Below are 24263 nucleotides of genomic sequence, written 5' to 3' on the forward strand. Positions count from 1 at the left end.
TTCATTCATCATATTTAAAATTAAATTTCCTACACTATAGTGCAAAAATTATTTGTGTGGTGCGATTGGTTCGGGGTCTGTGAGGTAAAAAGTGCAAAAAAACACATAAAACATTAAATAACTTTTTTTTCAATTAAAATATCAAAACTCCAAGCCCGAGGTGCACATCTTCAGTAAAAACTGCACCTGTATACCAAATTTCATCTATCTAGGCCTTACCGTTTTCCCGGGAAGCGCGCCACACACACACACACAAACATCTTGTTTTATTATATGTATAGAAGATTTGTAATTAGCATTAAAACTCATCTTTGTGTACAAATTTTCGAGTGCTTCAATTCAGCTTGTACAATTTAACTGAGAGAAATCCAACCCGTAATTTTATTTTATTTATTCTTATTATTTGTTTATTTATTATTATTTTTTTATTTATTTATTTTTTGATATTTTTGCTTCTTAAATCGAAACTACCGTGATTATAAATTATCGACACCAAATAACAAACAACTTATGTGTTTTCCCTATGTGGTATTTGAACTATCAGAATCTTAGTACTAGCAAAGAAAAAAGTGTTAGTTTAAATTTCCTTTTTTAGTGATCGCGAATTTCGATACTCTACCGTAATGTGTAATGGTCCTCAAAGGGTTGAAATGTCTTAATATTTGTTTCTATTACTTCATGAGCAATGACTAGAAAAATGACATGCTAACACAACTGTTATGATACGTATCTTCTACCTAAAAATGGGTGAGTTTTGCTTGCTGCCGTGCTAAGCACAAAAGCCGTATCTACACTTTTTGTTAAAGTTGAGTTACGGTCAGCAGGTGGTTCTTTGTCGCATATTTCACGTAAACATAACGTTTTATGGTCATTTATCGATGGGAAATATTTTTCAAAAATATCTTAAGGAGTTGCATCTGAATCAAATACATGGAGGCGCGGAACTTTAAACGGCTATTTCTCCTTTTGAACTCAGCTGCAGATACGACTTTCGCGCTTAGCACAGCAGCATAGTCTTTTTTTCGTCTTTTTTTTTAATTAGCTGTGGCATTTTGTTTTCCTTCATAAATATTGACATACGACTCCTTAGTCTTTTAAAGAGTTCAACTCAGGGTACTTCATTTGTTATTATGATTATTAAACAACAAAGAAACGAAAAAAAAAAAATTGCCACTTGCAGTTAGTCGATATTAGATTATCCTCAAATAACTCAAAAATTTTGTTATTCGTAGAAGCTGTTACTATTCAGCAGCTGAAAAATAATTTATTACCATCTATTATGGCCTTAAAGTAGAGTTCTCGAACTGTTTTGATCCGTGGACTCCAGCGTTCCAAAGCAGCGAATCAAATGATTAAATTTTACACTTGGCGTTCTAAAACAAACATGGAAATATAAAGGTACGAATAAAAAATTTATCAAACAATGAAAGAGCTTATTTAATGTTGAATTTTTAAACAACCATAAACTGCTCAGTTTTAAAGGGTTTACTGCACATCTGCCAACCTTTGAAAATCCAAAATCGTAGCTGCTTTTGCAGGGGAGGGGCGTGGCCACTGTTTCAGAATCAAACAGTGATGAGTTGTCCAACAGTACAAAGAAAAAAATAATAATGCTTAACGAATTTAAAATTTTATTCAGAAAATATTAATACGGAATTAAAGATTGTATACTGAATATTTTAAGATGATACATTCTTGATTATTAGCTCTACAGTTCACCCGGTAGGCATGTCTTTTTGAAGTTACATGCTTGCGGCAATCATCACGACCACCACGTTCAACTGAAAAATCGCTGTTGCAAATAATACATCTTGCACAACCCGTCTTGAAAGATGAAATAAGGAATGGTCAAGTGATTTTATATTCTTCACGATATTTTTGTCAATTTTCCGCTTTTTTGCCGAAAAACTCATAAACTGCATTAAAACTAAACCGGCAGCAAACGTGTAGAAGTTCGATTTTCTGAACTTACCGGTACCGGTTTAGTTTTTATGCTGTTTATAATTTTTTTTAAATTTTTATTAAATTTTTTTTTCGCTCTTGGGATTATAAATTAAAAAACAGAAAATCAAAAATTTTGAACCCACTTTCGTAGTGTCGTAATTTCTCTTCAATATATTTTGTTAGATATTATTTCTGTGGATTATTCTTCTGTCGGTATGCTAGATCTTTCTTATTTCTTGAAGAAATTCCCCCCTCATTTTAAAGCTTATCGTCCCGGCTAATGACGAAAAATAGACTTACAGTCAAAAGATCAAGTTTTCGGAAACGACTCTTGCTGTTGCAAAACCCGGATGCAGCCTGTAGTTCTTATGCAGATATTTTTTAAGCAAAATTCTAATACAATTTTCAAATTTTTTGCGTCGTTCTCGGCAAAAAAAATTGGCCTGTTTTTTTTTTTTTTTTTTTTTTTTTTAACAAAGTTTAAAAGCACTGGACTTAGTTCTTCTGTTAAATTCATAATTTTTTTTCCGGTAGTGCGTTCGGTTATAAAATAGCTGAACTCCGTGCTCGTCCGGGCTGTCCGACCTTATAGCTAATTTAGATTAATATTACGCATTGCATGTACTCACAACATACAACAGGTAACACACGTAAGGTAGTAAAACAAATGCGACGGGAATGCTACTTGGCGTTTCGACTCCTTTATGCAGGCTACAGTTATTTTTCAGATAAGTTGACTATTAATCGAAGTGTGTTCTTTCTTTTTTTTAAAGCTTTGACTATATTCAGACCGCTAATAATGTAAGCATAAAAAGTATTCTATTTAAAAAGTCAGACTTCAAGGGAATCCTTTTTGTGCAGAAAAACTTTTCCATTGTATGCTGAAATGTAGATTTTTCTAATAGCAGTGTTCAACCTTTTGTACAAATGACAAAATACTACGCCAAATTGAAATTACGAGTTTCACCCAGTAAATCATTAATTATTTATTCGAATTAGGTATAAAACATTAAAATTATTATTAACTAGCTAAGTAAGAAATCATTTTCGACTCCTCTGCTTTCGGCGGGAAAAAAATTCATTTTGTTTACGTTCGAAAAATTACACTTAAAAAAACGGACTCAGTTCAACTGGTTTTGGTTTTCAATTTTAAGTGTTCGATTAAAAGAAAAACATGTGCTGGCATTCAAGCCGTAACGGTTAAAGCAGCCTGCTATGGGAAATCATATCAATTTTAAAAAATAAAAACTTTTATTTTCAATCTAATTTCTTTTTCTTTAGAATAATTGTTTCAATCGCTACGCGAGATCTTCCTAATTCCTCAATCAAATTCCGTATTTTACGAATAATTTTAAAGCGTATCATGCTGACTAATGGCAAACAATAGATGCATGGTCCTTTTTTTTAGTCAAAAAGCTTTTTGGCTGCTTTTTATTACATTGCTTCAATGAATAACGTTCGAAAACGAAGGCGCAGCTGCTCGGTTGGTTGGAGTGTCGTGCTGTTAATCAGAACGGCAACAGTTGGAATCCATAACAATACATATCTCTTTAATGTTTCTTTTTTTTTTCGTCAGATTTTCACATGGGTAGGACTGTATTTGCCAAAACCCGTTTTTTCACGTGCACAATTACTACTTTTTTACGAGTCACTCAGTCACACTTTTAATGATATTTATGTTTGCATTGAAAATACGTACAACCAAAAGGTGAGCGATGATCAAATTATCACAACGTTGTATTTAACGAGGTTTTGTTGCTGATGTCTTCAAATTACATGCCTTCTTTGTTCGTTTACTTTTTTTCCGTTTTCTTTAATCCGTTACCTTTTTTCGAATCCTCTTCATAATGTTCTGTCTTTGAATTTTTTAAAGAACGATGTGCCACATGAAACGATTCGAAGCACAGTGCGGAGTTCCGCACGGGTCGACTAGTATAACCTTAAACCTCCCCGACCAGGGATTTCCAATATGTTTCTTGCTTTTGTGAGAAAATTAGCGATCGCACTAAAGCCTCTTTCCACAACGATGGATTTTTTTTTTTTTTTTGTGATATTCCATAAAATCGGATAAACTACCGGTATGTCTTGCTGGAGCCAGAAATGATGAAACCCTTTCCTAAACTGTACCTTAATATTCTTCATTACTGCTTAACAGTTCTTCTTGTAGCATGACGTTCGATTCTTCAATCTCACTGAACGGATTGATTGCCCACTAGGATATTTCCATGCATAACATATCCTCACATCTTAAGTTTTAAAGTCTGTGCGGATGGCATTGAAATTCTGAACGTAGGATGAAACGTCATCATCATCATAGCTTACCTATGACAAATTGAAACTGAATGAATTCATGACGTTTTATGTTTTGCTTCATTAGGCTGATTCTAGCAAGGAAAGGTGCAATAGCTGAATTGTTTTCTATTAAATTTATATTGTACTCTTGTAATTGGAAATTGGCATCATTAAATTTACACAATAAATCAGTTAAATATGCAATATCTGGTTTCCATTCAATTAAATTTTCTTTTAAATCGTGATCTTTTGCATCCAAATATTAAAACAATAGCAAAAAGAGTAAAAAAGCTTGTCAAGCATGCGTACGATGGTGCCAAGGAATATTGAATGCAGAAGGTTTTTCTTGCGCAAATAGAAAATAAAAAAAGGGGGCTTTATTTCCACAACTTCAAAATAAAAATTTTAGGTTTGTCTTAGCAAAGATAGTTTTTCTATCATGGATAATCTTGTATTTTTATCATTTCAAATAAATTGGTAATATATAAGTAAAAAGGAGTAAAAATTTTAACTGTGTTTGGTGCACTATGGCATTTTTAAAATTATAAAATGTGTAAATATCAGTGCAAATTTTGTTAAATAGGATCCAGGCTCATATATTCCTACATCCATTTAATGGACCCCCAACTTTCTCTTTTGTTTGCATGGACCCCTTGTAGACTGCGGCAGACCCCTGTGGACCACTTTAGGAACCACAACCTTAAAGTTAAGTATTTTCATTATTCCATTTTTAGCAAAGTTAAAAGGAACAAATGAAAATTTTGTTATAGATGTAACTTCTCTATAAAACGTTAAATAATATACAGTAAATAGTGAATGAGAGTTGAAGCTATTGCGAAACAGCCATACATTCGCTATATACGGCTTCGTTCTAAATGCGCACGGTTATTCACCAGTGAATATCGACGTTTTCCAACCTCGATTTTTTACAGTAGCATATGCATAAATATGTATGCACATACTTTTAGTTGAAAGAAGATACACATTAACCCTTACGCAACAATTACATGTTCATCTTTTTGACTATGGGGAATTAATATTAATTACTTGTTAATATTACTATTTATTTGTCTGTGCTACTAGTTTTAATATCACATACTTGATGCATTTTACAACTAAAGCTGATTTTCTCACAAAAGTCCTTAAAAAGACATGTTGCTTAAAAAAACATTTATGTCGTGATATAGCCAGCTTCTTCAGCATTTTTATGAAGAAAAATCCCTGCTCAGATACGGGTTAAATTAATGCTTTAAAATATGAATTTCAAATTCAGTGTCTACAAACAACAGCAATCTGTAAAAATATCTGAGTGTTTTCGAAGGCCAGAAAGTGTTGTAAAAGTGATATCTAATGTACCTTTCACGTTATATGCTCCAATGACTACCCTATCTTTCTCAATGATAAAAACAGTGGTTTGGCAGCGACAGGCCCAATTCATTAGAAATATCTGACAAGTCCAGGAGTTTCACCGTTTATTCTTTGTTTCATCAACAACTCCCATCTTTGAAATTTCGCCTGAGGATGCGTAACTTTGATATCGAATTCCCCCATCGGATTTGTTTGTGTTCTTCCAGCGAGTTTGTCTTCTTTTCCGAATGCGTTGCTTCAAAGAGTGATTTATAGTGGTATGGATCATTACCTGTAAACATCATTATTTTTTCCAATATTATTTTACTCTTGTGGCGCTGTTGAATGGATATACCTCAGCGGTTTGTTCGAAAGTGTTGAATAGGTGTTCATTTAAGTTCTACGTTTAAAAAAAAACATAGTGATTTGCGGTCGCAAGACATTTTATTCCTTTTATCGGCAACATTTTGCTTTCTTATCATAACTTCAACATAAAATGTTAGAATTATTTAAAATTTTGATTACTGTTGTTAAGGCAAATATTTGGGTGCTAGCTTATTTTAGATATAAAAACACACAAAGGCATTTTCAAATTCGATGAAATCAAAGAAGTAATCAATCAGTTTCCCCATTTGATATCATACGGGAACATTTGCGAATTCAGTTTAAAAGGGACTGCGTGCTAGATACGAAGCCTCCGTTTTTTACATATGATAACCAATGGCAAGTTTTCATTTTTTAAAATAACAGACAAGTCATTATTGGGAAGATTAGCAGCACAAAGAAGGACTTCACACCCAGAACACCGATGGGAATCTATCCCAAGACCTCACTGCAAATAAACCTGCACAATTTGGAACACTTTGTTTCAGAAAAAGTGATCCTAATATGTGAATGTGCGCTATGAAGTATTCTGAATAAGCTCCGTCAGAAGGAAAGTGTTCCGAATGTGTTCTGGATACTGAACCTCTAGTGCCAACACACTAGTCCAGGCAGCAGATGGTTCGTCAACACATTTGAAAACATGTTTGGTCACATTTGGGCACACTTGTAAAATCATTGCTTTCTTTGCTGCAGTGAGGATGGCTAGATGAAGATTGGTTGTTTGTACTATATACTATATACACTATTAAATTAAATGACGTTATTTTTACTGTACGTTTTGTTACATTTTTCCAACTCTCACTCATAAACTTAATTGAAAGAACTTTGTGCTACGAAATTGTGACGTATTTCATCACGTGTGCCAAATTCTACGAAGCTACGCAGAAAGTATTAGTAAACATTGATGTCGATTTCAGAATTTTCATCTGTAACTGTTTTGGTCTGGTTTGTAATAATGTAACGCAAGTTACTTATTTCCATTACTATTCATTACATTATGCTTAAACATTTGAAAATTGATTTAGCACTCGCAGATCGTTGAGCTCCATATTTTGTGTACATTATGCGTTAGCATTTGTACATTAAGCACTTGTACATCCCTGAGTATTCACATTTTGTTTTAAATAAACATTTATTCATCATACTGTTTAAGTTGTAGAAGAATCTAAATAACTAAATTTAAAAACTATACAATTGTAATCCAGATGTTTGACCATTGATTATGCTTGGAACAAGGATTTCTAACCTTTATTGTTATTTGTTACACTTTATAAATTTCTGAAATTCGAGTCTCACAATTTAAATTTAACACAAATGCATAGTATAGCAAAAAAATGATGTTTCAATTTCTACTCTGAGCTCGAAATATATGCAAAAAGTTATATCAGCTATGTTGATCTGATTTTTTGAAACTACTAAAGCTTATATAGGCTTGTATAAATGTATGTGTGTCTCAGTACATATATTGGGCCTGGAATTGTTCAAAAAAAGGACTGGGAAACAAAATGTTTAAAATCACCTATTTAGAAGATAATTCTGAGAAATTTACCTTTTTTTTTGCCTTACTTAAATCAATTTTTCAATTTGCTGTTCGACACGTTAATAAAAATTTTCATATTTTGAAAAATGACCATGTCCTATTTAGGAAAAATGAACAACTTGATGAACTAAAATTAAACAACACATGATGAAAATTTTGATGAAAAACGTGTACTTATTGGATAAGTAAGAAGTTCATTTTGTTGCAGATATAAAAGAAATATTTCAATATTATACATATATTTCATGCAAACTACTTAACACTATAAAAGAGAGGCTCAGGGGGCCACAGACTGGAATTCTCGGAATTTTCAGGGCTTTTAATTTAAAAAATTCTAATTTTAGCTTTAATAACGCAATTTTAGGCCATATTTTTAATGTTCGGGCAAAGGTGTAGGGATACCTTCCCGAGATATTTGTTGAAGCTGATGCTTTGAAAATAACGATTAAGCTGTCTTTGGGTGATGTAAAGGTGATAAAACGAGGGGGGGGGGTTCTACAAAAATGAATTAAACTGGAGTTTTAAAATTGCAACTTTAGATTGGTCTTTAGTAAACAATAAGGGTAAGAGTTTCCATGAATGATCCCCTCCGAAAACGATTCAGAGGTGAAGAATTAAGAACATTTTTAGGGGACTTAAGGGGATATCAACCTCAATGTTTCAAAATTTAATTTTAAAAGTATAATTTTAAGCTGAACTTGAAATCGTTAGAGGAAGGAGACTCGGAGAATCTCGCCGTAAATTTAAAAAAAAAAAAAATGATATTTTAAAAACATTTCAGCTATATTTGATGATAAAAGGGAAGGGAGGAGAGGGGGGGGGGTCTATTTCTAGAAAAATATTATCCAAGAGGATTTAGTATTAAAGGGGACATATATTATTTGTGTTCAACAGATAAAGTTCATAAATGAAAAAAATAGCTTTTATAAATTAAATTTTTATAGAATTTTACAATGGAATTGACTTGCGTGTAAAAACGAGGATTCTGCAATACAACTGTTCAGCAATGTGATGTAAATTTTAAAATCTGTACAAGTGTCAAATAAAATAATTTAAAAAATATTGAGTTAAATGACTGTTAAGTAGTAAAACTGTAAACGATTTCTGCGGATGCGTTTCAAGATTTCCTTTTATTGAAAAGAAATCAAGGTACTTCAGTACAAGCTCGAGTTATGTAAGACTTTTTCCTGACGTCGTTTGCATTTAAATTTCCAGACATTTGAAACTGAAATTCATTTTTTTTCGTATTTTGAAAATCTTTGAAACAATGAACCTACCACACTAAAATTAATTAAACGTTCGACTGAAACAAAATAAGTCAGAGTTGACCAACACTCAATTAATTAAACTTTTGCCCAAAGACGATGAGAATTCCGCAATAATACTTTCTGCAATGTGATGTAAAGTTTAAAATGTGTATTTATGTCAATTAGGTTAATTTAAAAAAAATATTTTGTTTTACGACAAGATGTGTTTAGTAAACTGCAAAGTAGAAGTTCAGAGGTTCTTAGTGCATCAGTTTGAAATGTAAATTAAATACGTGTTTTAATTTTTAGTTGCATTAGGGAACTTATTTCTTCCTTGAGATAATTTAACTTTTGAAACAGCACTCTGTATTTCAAAGTATAATTAAGCGAGTTTGACCAGGAATTTCTGAAAACTCGTGTTTTTATTTAAAGAAAATCGCACTATTGAAAAAATTCAAGTACAACTGAAACTTTTTAAGTTGAAGTGGCCCATTCAGTTGAAACATAATTCGATCCAATCGAATAAGATTGTATCTACCAAATGCACAGCCAAAAATTTGCATTGCCTCATCCAGTTGAAATTTCTCACTACGGTACTGGTAGACAGCATTCCGTCGAATTGAACACAATCGAGTTGAATGTGCCATTTAAAAAAAAAAAGGCAAGTTACGTTTAATAACTTTTGATCAAACTAATAATCAGATTTTCACAAAATTTTATTCCAGAAGTAATTTTTCCGAAAAATCATACTGAAATCACAACCTAGTGAAATATTTGTCGCTCAATTTTTCACTAAGTGGGCGTCCATTATAACATCATTTCAGGGGCACATGCAACCTAACATAATCGATGATTCGATTCGAACGAATTCTATCAACCAAAAGTGAAGCCAGAAATTTCCTTTACTCTACCCATAAGAAAATGTCTCGCTACGTGACTGGTAGATAGAATTCGATCGAATCGAACATAATTGAGAAAAATATGCTTCTTAGTCGTCATTGAAAACTTCACCGATTTGGCTCAAAAAAAGAAAAAGTGTAAACGCTTCTTTTGGAACCTCTATGCACACCAAAAACGGAGATGCACAACCAGACTCCACTCAGTCTACATACAAAATTTTAACTTATTACGGCATACAGTTTTTCATTTATGTAAAATACATTAAAACCAGGGGTGAATTCGTGCCTGGTCTTACAGGAACGCCGTAACTTTTCAAGTAAAATAATTTCGCTTCCACACAAAACTGGCCAAAAATCGTTATTCAATCATTTATCATTAGCGTTTCTGGTACTGGAACATTTACGAATTCACCTCTGATACATACGTACTTACTGACGTCACGAGAAAACTCGTGATATTAAATTCAGTAATTATCAAAAAGAGGCATTTTGATTGCATGTACATTCATATGCACTTGCAAACGGGTCGAAAACACTAAATGCACATCTGGGAATGAGTAAAATGGAATTTTTTTGCCTAATTCATATGAACATGTTTTTTTTTATTTAATATATTTACTCCTGTCCTTTGCACAAGGAAGAAAAACTAAATTCTAATTAATTGGTAATTCCATCTTTGCAGTGAACTTTCACAGAAATCATTAGTTATTAAAGAATTTCATTGCATTTTAATGGTACAAAAGAATACTAATTTTTAATGGTCATTGATCATAAACCGAGCAGTAGACTACTGAGTAGCTAAATAGTAGGAACGTAAACAAATTAGATTTATAGATAGTAACAAAAAAGTTTTTGTTCTTGAGGATTTTTTTTTTTAAATTAATTAACTATGTAACCTTTTGTTTTTGACACATTTTTGTTTATTTTTTACATTATTGATTGTCTTTGAAAACTTACTTATGGAAATTTATATTTCAAATTTAGTTGTCATTTCTGTAGTAAATATGATTTTGTACTACAATTTCCTGCTACTTTTTTTGCTCGTTTGTCATTTTGCTGTAAACTATTCCATTTGCTTTGAGGTGCCAATAGACTTTAAATTTTCATTCTAATAATGCAGATTAATAATCATATTCACTCAAAGCCTAAACCCATCATCAAGACTGCAGTCTTAACAAAAATGAATTTAGTGAGTATTTTTTCTTTTTATAAGCTTCTTTTATACTTGGGTAGCACACATTCCGAGAGGATATTAGTGACCGGTAATTGTTCCGAAACATTTCCTAAAAACTGTACTAAAACGTGTGCCACAAAATGTTTAGCGCAAGTGTCCAAAAACCATTCTCTTACACTATCCATGAAATGTCTAAAAAGTGCGATAAAAAGGATATACATGTTCCGAACAGTGTTTCTAGAAGTGTTTTGAAAACTGACCGGAAAAAGTGTTCTAAAAAAGGGGACAAGTGTACGTGTTCAAAAAGTATTATGACATGTGTTCACAAAACGGTTCTAATAACTATTACAAAAATAGTGTTCTTAAAAAGGGGACAAGTGTACGTGTGCAAATAGTGTTCAAAAAGTGTTTGATTATTTGCAGTGCTGTTGTGCCGTACCAGGAAACGAATCAGTCAATTTTTATTTATTTATTTGATTGACGAACTCAGGGCAGAACCGGTTGTCAAGAATTTCCTGCGGGAGAAAAGAAGAGAGATCAATTAGATCAATTAGTTACCATTGAAACTTGTCCATTAAAACTTCTCATTTCAATATGAACAACATTCCCCAGAAATCTAAATTGAAAAGAGACATTTACTCTCAGGACCAAGGCAATAGCTGTAATTGAGAGCAACACTTGTTGTTGTTGTCTTGTGCCAGCTAGGCTGGCTATTCGGGGTGCGCTGCTTCACTTTTCCAACTGTACCGTAATTTGGTGTGAAGTGCAACTTCCACAGTAAACAAATGCCATAAAGACGCCATAACGACACAGGGTAGGCAACCATTCACAGCATAACAGCACATTCACACAAAGAAATGACAAGTACAGGAGAGAGAAAGTCATCCGTGCCAGAACCGGGATTCGAACCCGGAATCTCCCCTTCGCAGTCAGATTATCTCTGACCACTAGACAGGGCGGGCGGCAGGACGACACTAAATCTCCAAACATGCTCTATATATAGTGATAAAGCAGCGGATAAAAAATTCATGTGGAGTTTATATAATACAAGGAAAAAAACTAATAGATGACGACATTGGTGAAATCATCACAATAATTGCATATTTTATTACTATAGCTTCATTACGCTTGAAAAATGTTTGCGTGATTTTTACTTAGTGTACAAATCTGAGCATATCATCACAAATGAAAATGAGTCAAAAATCGCTATAATATTTCTACTCTATAATAACTGTAAATGTTTTAAAATAGGACTGCTTTTATAATGTGAAAAATTTAATGCAACTTTATTCTCAGTGTGACAAGTAATAGTCTTGAAGTTAAAAATAGTCAGAAACAGTTTAAAATATTTTTAAATAAGTGAATTATTTTCATGCTTCGAGTAGTTTTCATTTCAGTTCATATTCCAGATTAGCTCATTTATTTTTAAAAATGATTTCAGGTTATCAACTTGGCGTTTTTTGAGCAATCTGGGCATCTCAAGCGTATATTTTTAGCTTCGATAAAGCCAATCTCTTTGGAGCATCAATGAATAATTTTCTTTGCGAATCTGCTTTTTAAAAGATATTTTTTTACCCTAAAATGTTGACCCCCTTCTAAATTGAAATAAATATTTTCTCTCTTACTTTCACGGAAGGGATTCATGTAAAGTCAGAGAGGGCCTCAGTGCTCCCCCCCCCAGGCCCGACTTCTTCAAAAATTCAGCAGTGCGCATACAAAGAGTAATTCGAGGAACACCGATCCACCTAAGAAGAAATAATTTTAAAACATGCTATGTTAATAAAAAACAAAAGATAACATCTCCTATCTTTCTTAATGCTGTGTTAAATAGATCAGTAGAGGAATGTGGGGCAAAGTAAAATAGTTAAGATCACTGAGCTTTTCAAAAGGAATAAATTAGAAATTTGTTTTAAAAATTACAGTAGTTACATAAAGAAAGAACATTGTATTTTATGGTAAAACTTGCATTGAAATAGCATTTTTTTATTTTTTGGCAGTAAAGTTTCGCTTTAAAAAAAAGTGGAAATTTTTCCCTTTTTTGTTTCATAGGGCAAGTAAAAAATGATATTTTTCTAATAAAACATTATCTATTCGAGAGTGAAAAATATTTTTGATCAAAAGACTGATTAAATAAAAGGATAACTGAATAAATGAAAATATAATGAAACTATCAACTAATAAATAAATTAATTAATACTTGAGGAAAAATAAAAGGGTGAATAAAATAATGAATAAATAAGAAAATAAGTGAATGGTTGACTTAATAAGAGAGTTATTAAATGAAGGAATGTAAATTATATATATATATATATATTAGTTAATAAATAAGTGAGAGATTTATTAATTGATTGAATGAGTAAACAAAATGAACTATTTCACTTTGCCCTGCATGCATTTGACTAATTGAAAAATATTAAAAATAAAAATAAGCTAAATATTAATTAGATAAATATTGCACCGAACATTAGAAAGTCCCCATTAATATTTAAGCTGTTAATAACAGGAACTTTATCATTTAATAATGATACAAATGATTTTGGCGTAAAACAAAATATTATCATTTGATAATATCAAAATAATTTTTGACTTTTAAAAATTGCTTGTATTATCATATGCTTTGATTTTCAGAGGTAACTTATTCTTGACTAGATAGACTACATATGTTACTGCATAGTTAAAACATTACTAGGTAAGTGGCGCTAAAAGCTGCGCAAATATTTCCCCATTTCACTTTGCCCCACATTCTCCTATCAACTAACACGACATAAGCAATTTCCTATCAAAAAACAAATTTATAGCATAAGGGCGTATTACCCTGACTGAAAAGCAATTCTTCCCCAATCCGTCAGGTTAAATGCATGGTTTGAACTAATATCACAAAACATATAATCAATAAAAATTATACTGATTAACTTAATTAATGAAAAACATTATATGAGTATCACAATTAGGAAATGAATGGACAAAATTAGCCTAAAGGTTAAAGTATTTTACATAATTTTGAGATATAAGGGCTTTTGGCATGTTTTTGCTTCTTAATCTCTTCAAAATTATTGCACCTTTGACTGTAAATCGTAAGTGTTTCATGCAGCCAAAGCAGTCGATACATTTTTTTCCGCGATAGACTTGGTATTAGTTAATGCAATACTGGATTGCTAAAAATTATCCCGCCAAGTTTTTATACAGCTAAATAGCGAGACACTGCAGCACACCAGCACCGGGGATAACGAAATTCCATTTGTTCAACTTACAACAAAAGGTTTTTCTCGAAATTCAGTACAGTTGAGACAAATATTGAAAAAATGTATCGTAAAGTATTTGCTTCAATTGGTTATCAGTTCGAATAAATTATCCACAGCCCAAATACATTTGGAGTTATACAACCCAAATTCAAAATAATAGAATACTTCTCACTTTTTGTAAAAAGTTTATTATAACCGAATATAAGTGCAAATTAGGTATTTAAATGAACGTGCGCCCTTTCTTAGACCTTAAAGTGTGCATTTCATTTCAAATATATACTCAGTTAAAAATAAATTAGAATATTCAAATTGAAGGGGGGAAAACACTTTCAAAAGAAACAATATCAATGCTGGAATGCGTCATTTTTTGCTGGATTCAATGCTTTAACCCTTTTACACACGGGTTCTACAACTTGTTTACATTAATCGTTTCTGACGCTGTTTCAATGCCCTCTTCAATGAGGCAACGAGCTCAATTTTGTTGGCGGGCACCAGGTCTTGAACCTCTTTCTTTATATTTGTCGGAATCACAAATTCTTGATCGTATTGAGATTGGTAGAGTTGCTTGACCAGTTTAAGTACCGAAATTCCTCTTTCTTTTTTAAATCTATGAGTCAATTTAGAGATTTGACACGGAATTATTCTTGCTGAAAGATAAAATGTGTAACTAAATGTGTAACTGCTGTGCCTCAGATGAATTATAATGCAGTATTATTGATAAACAGTGGACGTCACACATTGTTTTATTTTAAGATATACATAATTTCCCAATTCCAGCAGTCCTCATGCACCCTTGAGCCAAACAGGATGCGTCAAATTGGAGAGAACGTCTTACATAAAATTTCTAATACGTTTTTCTTTTTAAACGTCAAACCCAAACACTTTTTTTTGTTCATATTTATTTAAAAAAAGCTTCATCACTGATTATAATACTTTTCCAGCCTTGTTGCCCCTGTATGAGTTCCTTCTTTGCGCCATGAGAGTCGTGCACTTTTCTGCTTCATGTTTATTTTTGGTCTTACTTCGTAGATCCGCAATTAAAACTGCAGTTTATGCAACCTCCAAGTGTAGTTGACGTGGGCAAGATAACTATACATTCTTTCCAACACTTATGGACGTAAGAAGCCTTTTTCAATGATTATTTCGGACGATTTACTTTAATTTGGGCTCATCACTGCCAGGTGTTACAATTTTTCTACCTCGTTTAGTTCGACTACTTTTTATTTGGTCAGTCCTTCTATATTCCTTTAAAATCTTACATACCATAGATTGTTAAACGTTCATTTGAATTGAGTTGGAAAGTATTTTTCTAACTTTAAGAAATTATACAATAGGTAACTTCGTTTTTTTCCTATTTAAGACTTTGATGACCCATTTTGAGCAATGAAAGGCTTTTAAAAGAGCGTAAAATTATCCGGACGTCAAGCTCCATACTTGTGACAAACTATCGGTTAACAGGCATACAAATATTTTCCCTACTTTTTGAAATTCACATTGAATAAAAAGATAATTCTAATTTTTTGACCCATATAAAAATCTTTTTTTCCCAATGTGCCAAAGATCCATAAGTTGTTTAAATAATATCTGAAAACTTGTGTAAATTGGTTTACCCATTTATGAATAACGAGTTTTACTCTCTTTAATTTGCATGCGTTCATTTTTCCCGACTCAGGGATAAGTTTTGTTCAAACCGTTCTGATATTCTACACTGTAAAAAAAATCCGAAACGTTACTGGTTATTTCAGTGGAACGTCTCGTGATTTCACACGTTTTCACCTATTTCCCCATAAAAACAAGTATCATCACAAAAAAGTTTCCTGAATCGCTACAAGTTGCACGCGTGCAGACTTTTCACTGTTGTGGAAAATATTTTTAGCAACCAGTTTAAAGATTGAATGAGCGGGTTTATTAAGTGCATCGGCCTAAGGTTGCTTACGGCCTGTCCAGATTGACTAAGCTCCCAATGAGAGCAAAAATGTCAATGGATAAATACAGCGTTGCAAGGCAGGAATTGCAGGCAAGAGATATGCATGGTTCCTTCTTGCATAGCTTTGGCCGTGGTCGCTCTGATTTTTATGGAGCCTTGTTGGTAAATTAGGAAGGTTCTAATCAATTGCACTAAACCTACTTAATTTTTCTAAAAGGTTCTAGAGACATGACTGACTTTAACAGGGCAGATTTCGCACGTCTTCATAAAGTTTCGAGGTTAATTTCAGAATGGTTACTGACTTTTAGCGCAAAGCGTTCCTGATTTTTCCCAAGATATGTTACTGGAAGAAATTGGGCACGTCAGCTGCCCATTATTTTCCAGGAACGTTTCTGAATCGTTTTTACAGTGTATTATTTTGAATTTGGGTTGTACTTAAAATCAACTTTTGGATATAGGGCAAGTGCATAATCGAGGAAGTGGTAAAAATAAAAACGTGGTGCACATAAACGCCTAAAAATGCGACTTACCACACCATCTATTGATGAAAATGTCATATCATTTTTTACTCTTTCCGTTACTTTTGTTTACAGATACGCTTCAAAAGCACGAATTCATCGACTAATTTTTACATCAATAGATTGAGTTTGGTACTGATTGATTTTAGTCAAAAGGAAATGCACATTGAAATCAACAAAATAAATAAACCCAACACTCTTTTATTAAAAACTATTTATCTATTTCAGTTATTACCGAAAATACTGGAATTCAGGTATACCTGAATTGCAATCACTACTTGGTATAATATAAATCTATGCACTCCCAACACAATTTTGTTTATTGCTTGGTAAAGGGTTCAAGCTCATCAGCAAGACTTTTGCTTGCAGGTTCTTTATCCGCCTCCTTGAATTAGCCAATTTTAAACAGCTACTGTTTTCTTTAGGCTTTTCTATAGCGTCGAAATCGTTCCTACAGCATGCGTTTTATTGAGTAATCTCACTTCAAAAATCGTTATTAAAAAAAAAAAAATAAATAAAAATTTCAAATTTTATTTTCATGGCTGTATGCATCTAAGGATTATAATAAAATATGTTAGAAAACTATAATATAAAAGCTTTAGACTTCCATCTTTGTTTAGTAAAAAGAAACTTTTTTTTCATGAGGGAAAAAATCATAAAATCGGTAAAAATGCAGTTAATTTCACCATAATCTTTTTTTTCGTTATCAATAAACCCAACTAAATTTTTAAAAACGTAGTCTAGATGAAAAATGGATCTTTATTTTTTTTTAAAGAATTTTTCAAATAGGTTAAATACTTTTGAAATAGTTCCCAATTCAATTCTTGTGATTTGCTGGGGTTTTTCCAAAATGGCCGATTTTGTGCAGAAATTTAGTAGACTGTAACTGAAGAAAAAAAGAATTCTTGCAAAATCCTTTCGGGATATTTCATATGCCCCTTAGTTGTAACTACTGTAATTTTTATTCAAAAGCATTGGTAATAGTCATATGATCCTTTTCATACCTGCCTGCCTGATTTGAAATGGAACGACTCAGTATCGGAATGTCAATGAGAAATAATTGGTACTGAGTCGAACAAATTTTATTTGACAGGAGAATCCGCCCCCTCCCCTAAGAAAAGTAGTTTTTCCTGCCATAAAAAAATGGATTGGCAAGATTGAGATAAATCCATTTTTTTTTTTTAACATGATTCAGTCCATCAAGAGCAAGTATTTTTATCAACTATTTCATAGAAAAAATTACTGTACATTTATGAATTCACTCAACTTCTTGGACACCAAGAATACGAAGTTATTAAAATGACGAGTTAAAATAAACTCCAATGCGGCACTTTTAAAGATTCAAGCTCCAAATCTAAAGCTTCTGTAATATTTTTGGTATGTAAACTTGCCTTGAGTATAATATATAAATTGTCCTTTTCATTTTATAGTTTATTAAGAAATCAGAAAACTCATTTCTTTTATGCAATTAGAGTACGTGTCTTTTAATCTTTTAATATAACAATCTTAATTTTCATTAATATAAACTTCACACTTCATTTCATTAGAAGTGCAATTTGTAATAATATCAAAAACTCCGATTTTTCCCCCTGTTTAATAAGTAGTATGGTCTGGGAAATGCAAGACAATTACGACCCAGTAGGAATTGATAGTTCAGCTACAAAAACTGCTAAAGCTGTTGATTATGTATTTGTGAAACTTGCATCAAAGAAAACCCATTGAGAATTATGTGGGTCTAGTGTTGGAAGCTGATGATACAAATTCAAAAAATACTGCTGAATTTGCAAGAACGAATAGAAATAGGGACACTTTTTTATTGGCCTTGTGCAGATGATGTTGGAATTGTTACTGAGAATGAAGTGATAATGGTTTTTTCTTAGCCAACTGCAAATACATGCAGCCATTAAATGTTTGAAATTTATAATTATTGTTTCGACTAATTTACCAAAATTGATCTTACTTAACTGTTTTACGCTTATTCAACACACCTTTACGTGTAAAAGTAAAATATGTACCTATAGGCATTCAATAAATTTCCCAGATGTAATTCTTTTGTTTTTTGTTTCAAAATTTTCCGTTATACAAATGTACAAGACAGTAAATACTCGTATTTCATAAACGGAAGCATTAAAAAAATCATACTAAATTTTTACATACTTTATCAAGTAAAACCCCCTTACCACTTTTTTAGATAAGCTTCATTTAAAGTTAAATAAAAGGGGGTGGCTCACTTACCCCTTATTATGGGATAACTGGGACACCCATCTGATTTTTTTAAAAATATAATCGTTAAGAATATTTAAAGTAATATTTTAGCAAATAATGATGAATTTTTGTTTTCTAATAATGTCCAAGATAAAATAAGACAACAAGCTTTTTTTTTTTTTTTTTTTTTTTTTTTGGTTCAAAACTTTTGAATAAGGTTTCAAAATCGAACTGTTCTCAAAATGGGTCCCACTTACCCCAAACCAACCTACATAATAAACTCAAAACAAAGTTTTTGAACATTTAAGGGTTTAAATGCTTTTGAATAAAAATACAATGGATGCCAAAATGAAGAGAGGCTAAATTCTACGTAAAATGCATTAGTGGATGAACAGCATAACCACAATAATTTCAAAAATGAAATAGAGCAATAGAAATGGCTTAATTTTATCAGATATTTCCTATTAGTTTTGTACATACTTAACAATACCAGATTATTTTCGAAAATCCTCGCTTTTGTATTATTTCTTGCGCGGTTTTCTGAAAACAATTATTTTCAAAATACAAATAAACTTGGTAGACATTATTAAATTTTCAGTGATTTCAACACTGTAAAAACGATTCAGAAACGTTCCTGAAAAACAATGGGCAGCTGATGTGCCCAATTTCTTCCAGTAACATATCTTGGAAAAACCAGTAACGCTTTCCGCTAAAAGTCAGTAACCTTTCTGAAATTAACCTTGAAACGTTATGAGGACGTGCGAAATCTGCCCTGTTAAAGCCAGTCATGTCTCTAGAACCTTCTAGAAAAATTAAGTAGGTTCAGTATAATTGATTAGAACCTTCCTACTTTACCCAGAAGGCTCCATAAATATCAGAGCGACCACGGCTGAAGCTATGCAAGAAGGAACCAAGCATATCTCTTGCCTGCAATTCCCGCCTTGCAAAGCTGTAGCTATCCATTGACATTTTCGCTCTCATTGGGAACTTAGTCAATCTGGACAGGCCGTAAGCAACTTTAGGCCGATACACTTAATAAACACGCTCATTGAATCTTTAAACTGGTTGCTAAAAATATTTTCCACAACAGTGACAAGTCTGCACGCGTGCAACTTGTAGCGATTCAGGAAACTTTTTTGTGATGATACTTGTTTTTACGGGGAAATAGGTGAAAACGTGTGAAATCCCGAGACGTTCCACGGAAATAACCAGTAACGTTTCGGAATTTTTTTACAGTGAATAAATGCAATCTCCAAATTGTTATGTTGCAACCGCACTTAAAAAAAGCACCCTTTCCGCACATAAAAAAAGTACATTTTTCAAGTTAAGAAATGAAGAAAAATTGAACAGGGTCAAAATGTGACTATCCCTTAAAATAAATTTTAAATTAATTAAAACACGTCAAATCAAAACTTTCATCATGTAAAACTCGCCCTGTTCATTCCTGAGATTTAATTTCCACGCAGCGTTTAAACTTAAGAACACCGAGATTCCTCTTAGAGAACTTCGTTTTATCCCTGTTAGCAGCGCCATCTGTTGATCGCATAGAAAGTCCACTTAATAAAACCAGGAGGTCTCTGTGAAACACTCAAATTTTCTTTAACTCCTTTAAAAAATATTAGCGAGATTATTATAAGAAAACATCGGGATTTATTATCGCAGACGAGTCTTTTTGCACCCAAAAAGAAGATTAACCGAAAGTAATGGAACATTTAAAGACGTTCTGAAATTAAAGCGCACAAAATGTTCTATAATAAATAGTGAGTGAGATTTTGTTTTTCATCGGAGGGGGTATTACACCTGAGCAGCCCGATTATATCGTCATCAAAGCTTAGAGCAGCGTTCCATATTTGTATGTACCACCCCACTGCTCTGAGTCATTTGCATGGACTGGAACAAGTTGGAAGGGGGAGGGAGCATTCTGGGGACACACCAGGGGACGGGGAGGGCCGCACGGAAGACCGACGGAAATGGCGCGAGGAAATGAGAAGAGGGACTAGCGCGTTCCGCTGCGATGGCCACCTAAAACCCTAGTTTTCTCTTAACACCTTCGCATGACAGAAACTGTCTTTTAGGGAAGCAACCAAGTAAGTACGTATATATGTACGAGCCTCGTTCATATGTGTTTGCTGATGAGTTAGGGGTATGTTTGCAAATAGGACGACGTAAAAGATGCCCATTAAATGCCGAGGGCCCGCGTTCGTTTTAATGTTTTGCGTCTTTCACTTTGAAAGATGACTTTGCTGTTTATGGGAGTTTCGTGGCGAAAGATATAAATCGTTGCCTCGCCAAGGCTATTGAAAGTTAAATAGTTGCCGATGGTTATTCGTGTCTCCAGCAGGATTTAATGACGGTTATATATCATAGGCATTAAGTCTTCATTTCATCTAGCATCCAGAGTTACAGAAAATTGCGTAATTTTCGACATCTTCGTGACGGATGGGTTACTGAATTCCAGATGCTGAAATATGAGGAGGGGGAAATGAAATCGGAGGACAAATTCAAAAATGAGGAAACATTCGTTCCGCTGGGGATTAGGGTGTCGGGAATATGCTTCGGAATTATGATGGGTGGCGCATCGAAAGTGTGTGCTCTTTAAATTCCTTCCTCGCTACTTGGACTTTTTTTCACCTTCCAACAAGGTCATTTGTTGCCTACGTCAAAGCAGTTTTTTCCCAGACAAGAACATATAATTTTATGATTATTTCGGTATAACCCTTTTTTACCTACTGTAAGGCCATGAGAAGATTTGATGAATTTCAAATTCATTATTATACAACTAGTTATTTTTTCTTCAAAATTTAATTGAGCAATAGTGTATCGAATCTTTCTATAACCAAGGCTTAACTCTCATATGAGCTCAAGGGAGCTCAACTCCTGTGCATCGTTTAGAATTTGATTTGAATGTTATTTTATATGGAATTCAGTCTTATTTATGCACTAAAATAAGTTAATAGGTGTGGTGGGGTAAAGTGGTTATACATAAAATAAATGGCTGTACATCGGAAATAAATGTTCGTATGAGTGTTTAACTTTTTTATTTTAGAGTTTAACGGTTAGAAACTACATTCTGAGTTCAAAATTTTATAGCTGGCAACATTTAATTATGCGAACAAATTTGTCTTTTGTGCATATGAAAAATTTTAAAATTTGAACACCTCTTTTACTTCTTTGGGAAATTTTGTTTACTTGAAGTTCGAACAGATTGACGGGACAGGAAAGCTTCCTACATGTCTCAAGAACACTTTCTCAATAGCAGCTCTCTGTATTTATTTTACATAATATTTTAGAGCAATTTAAGTAAGATGGGGTAAAGTGGTCATATAATTAGGCTTAACGTAAATCGTTATTCTACAGTCACTTAATCTTAACGTATAAGGTAACGTAATAACTCCATTAACTGCTTCATAAAACCGCAATGTCTAAAATTTCCTAAGTTAAAACATGAAATTTAAAACATTCATTGAAAAAAATCCGCCTAAACGTGCTCCGGTCTACCCTACGATTTTTGTGAAATTCTTTTCTCTTTTAAATTGGATTCTAGTCACACTGATAGTTTTAAAAAAAAGTTTTAAAACTCATAAATTTGGCGATGAATGGTTAAATACTTCTTTTATATTCAATCAGGGTGTGAGGAGGAACCTCTTGAAATTCAGTTTGTTTTTTAACTTGTGATTCCATTTCAAAGCTTAGAACAAATGGTTTCGCATGCGTTTTCAATTAAGATACTTGCTGGCTTTTTATTATTATTAGTTTATCCTTTAAAGACTCATCACCTATTTCCGCTTCTCAAGAATTTAGCACCCCCTGAGGAGCCTACTGTTCACTTTGAGGGCAATTGCTCTCATTCTCCTTCTAAAACCCACGTTTTAAAACGTGAGCATTATGGCCACCGGACTAGACATACCAATGACATTTCAATGAAAAATTTAATTTTTAATAAAAAACACAATCAACTTTTACAAAGTAAAATATGGGAACAACCTTGCTAAATAAATATAAATGTGCCAAGTAGAAAGTTTTTAGAGAAATTAAATAAAATAAAAATATTAGTTTATGCAACAGAAAATGTAAGGAAAAGTTTAGTCGAATTGTCCTGACTGCGAAATCTCCCGTCAAAGCCTTTCCAAATAGTTTTTTGAACTGCATCTGATATTCGATCTTATACACACAGCAAGAACATTGTATTTATGGTTCATTAGTAGCTGATTAAGAATGCTTAGTGATGCATCGTAAGACTCTGGCGCAAAAACATTTAAAGCAAATGAAGACAAATTTATGTCCTCCCGGAAAATCTATGTAGTAAAAATAGCCTCATAAAAACATGTAAGATGGCGAGAAAAAACAAATTCATTTGTAAAATATCACATTTTTGGATAAAATAAAACTGTTTCAGGTCATATGTTGTTCTTGAGTCATAAACAAAAAACTGTCATTACAACGACAACAACAGCAAAAAAAGAAAGCGTTTTTTTCTTACACTGTAAAAAAATTCCGAAACGTTACTGGTTATTTCCGTGGAACGTCTCGGGATTTCACACGTTTTCACCTATTTCCCCGTAAAAACAAGTATCATCACAAAAAAGTTTCCTGAATCGCTACAAGTTGCACGCGTGCAGACTTGTCACTGTTGTGGAAAATATTTTTAGCAACCAGTTTAAAGATTCAATGAGCGTGTTTATTAAGTGTATCGGCCTAAAGTTGCTTACGGCCTGTCCAGACTGACTAAGTTCCCAATGAGAGCGAAAATGTCAATGGATAGCTACAGCTTTGCAAGGCGGGAATTGCAGGCAAGAGATATGCTTGGTTCCTTCTTGCATAGCTTCAGCCGTGGTCGCTCTGATATTTATGGAGCCTTCTGGGTAAAGTAGGAAGGTTCTAATCAATTATACTGAACCTACTTAATTTTTCTAGAAGGTTCTAGAGACATGACTGGCTTTAACAGGGCAGATTTCGCACGTCCTCATAAAGTTTCAAGGTTAATTTCAGAAAGGTTACTGACTTTTAGCGGAAAGCGTTACTGGTTTTTCCAAGATATGTTACTGGAAGAAATTGGGCACATCAGCTGCCCATTGTTTTTCAGGAACGTTTCTGAATCGTTTTTACAGTGTATAAATAGACTCTTATAACAAATTTGTGAGCATAATTATTTACATTGAAATAACAACGTCCATCATGTAGGAGAAGTCTAAAAATATTTCTTAACTGTTTCTAAATGTGTGTGTTATACCTCTTTCAATTCCCTTCAAGTGGTTGAATGAATTGAAAATGGTTTACTTGTTTAACTTTTTATCTTTTACTCTCTGTCTCTCTTAAAGTAGAAACTTTTCATGGGCAATATGAAGTCAAATTTGTCAGAATCATAAATCTTATGTTCCGGAAGTCATGATTCATTGCATTCCTGTTTACAAACATGGAATTCTAAAAATTTTCCCAGATCCTAAATTATTTTTCCCAGCGATGAATTTATATCCAAGACTGGTGTTGAGCATCATGGACTGAAAAGGGCATTGCATGAAATTTAAGTAATTTTTAAGAAACATC

The sequence above is a fragment of the Uloborus diversus genome, chromosome 3 (assembly GCF_026930045.1).
Source record: "Uloborus diversus isolate 005 chromosome 3, Udiv.v.3.1, whole genome shotgun sequence".
Lineage (NCBI taxonomy): Eukaryota > Metazoa > Arthropoda > Arachnida > Araneae > Uloboridae > Uloborus > Uloborus diversus.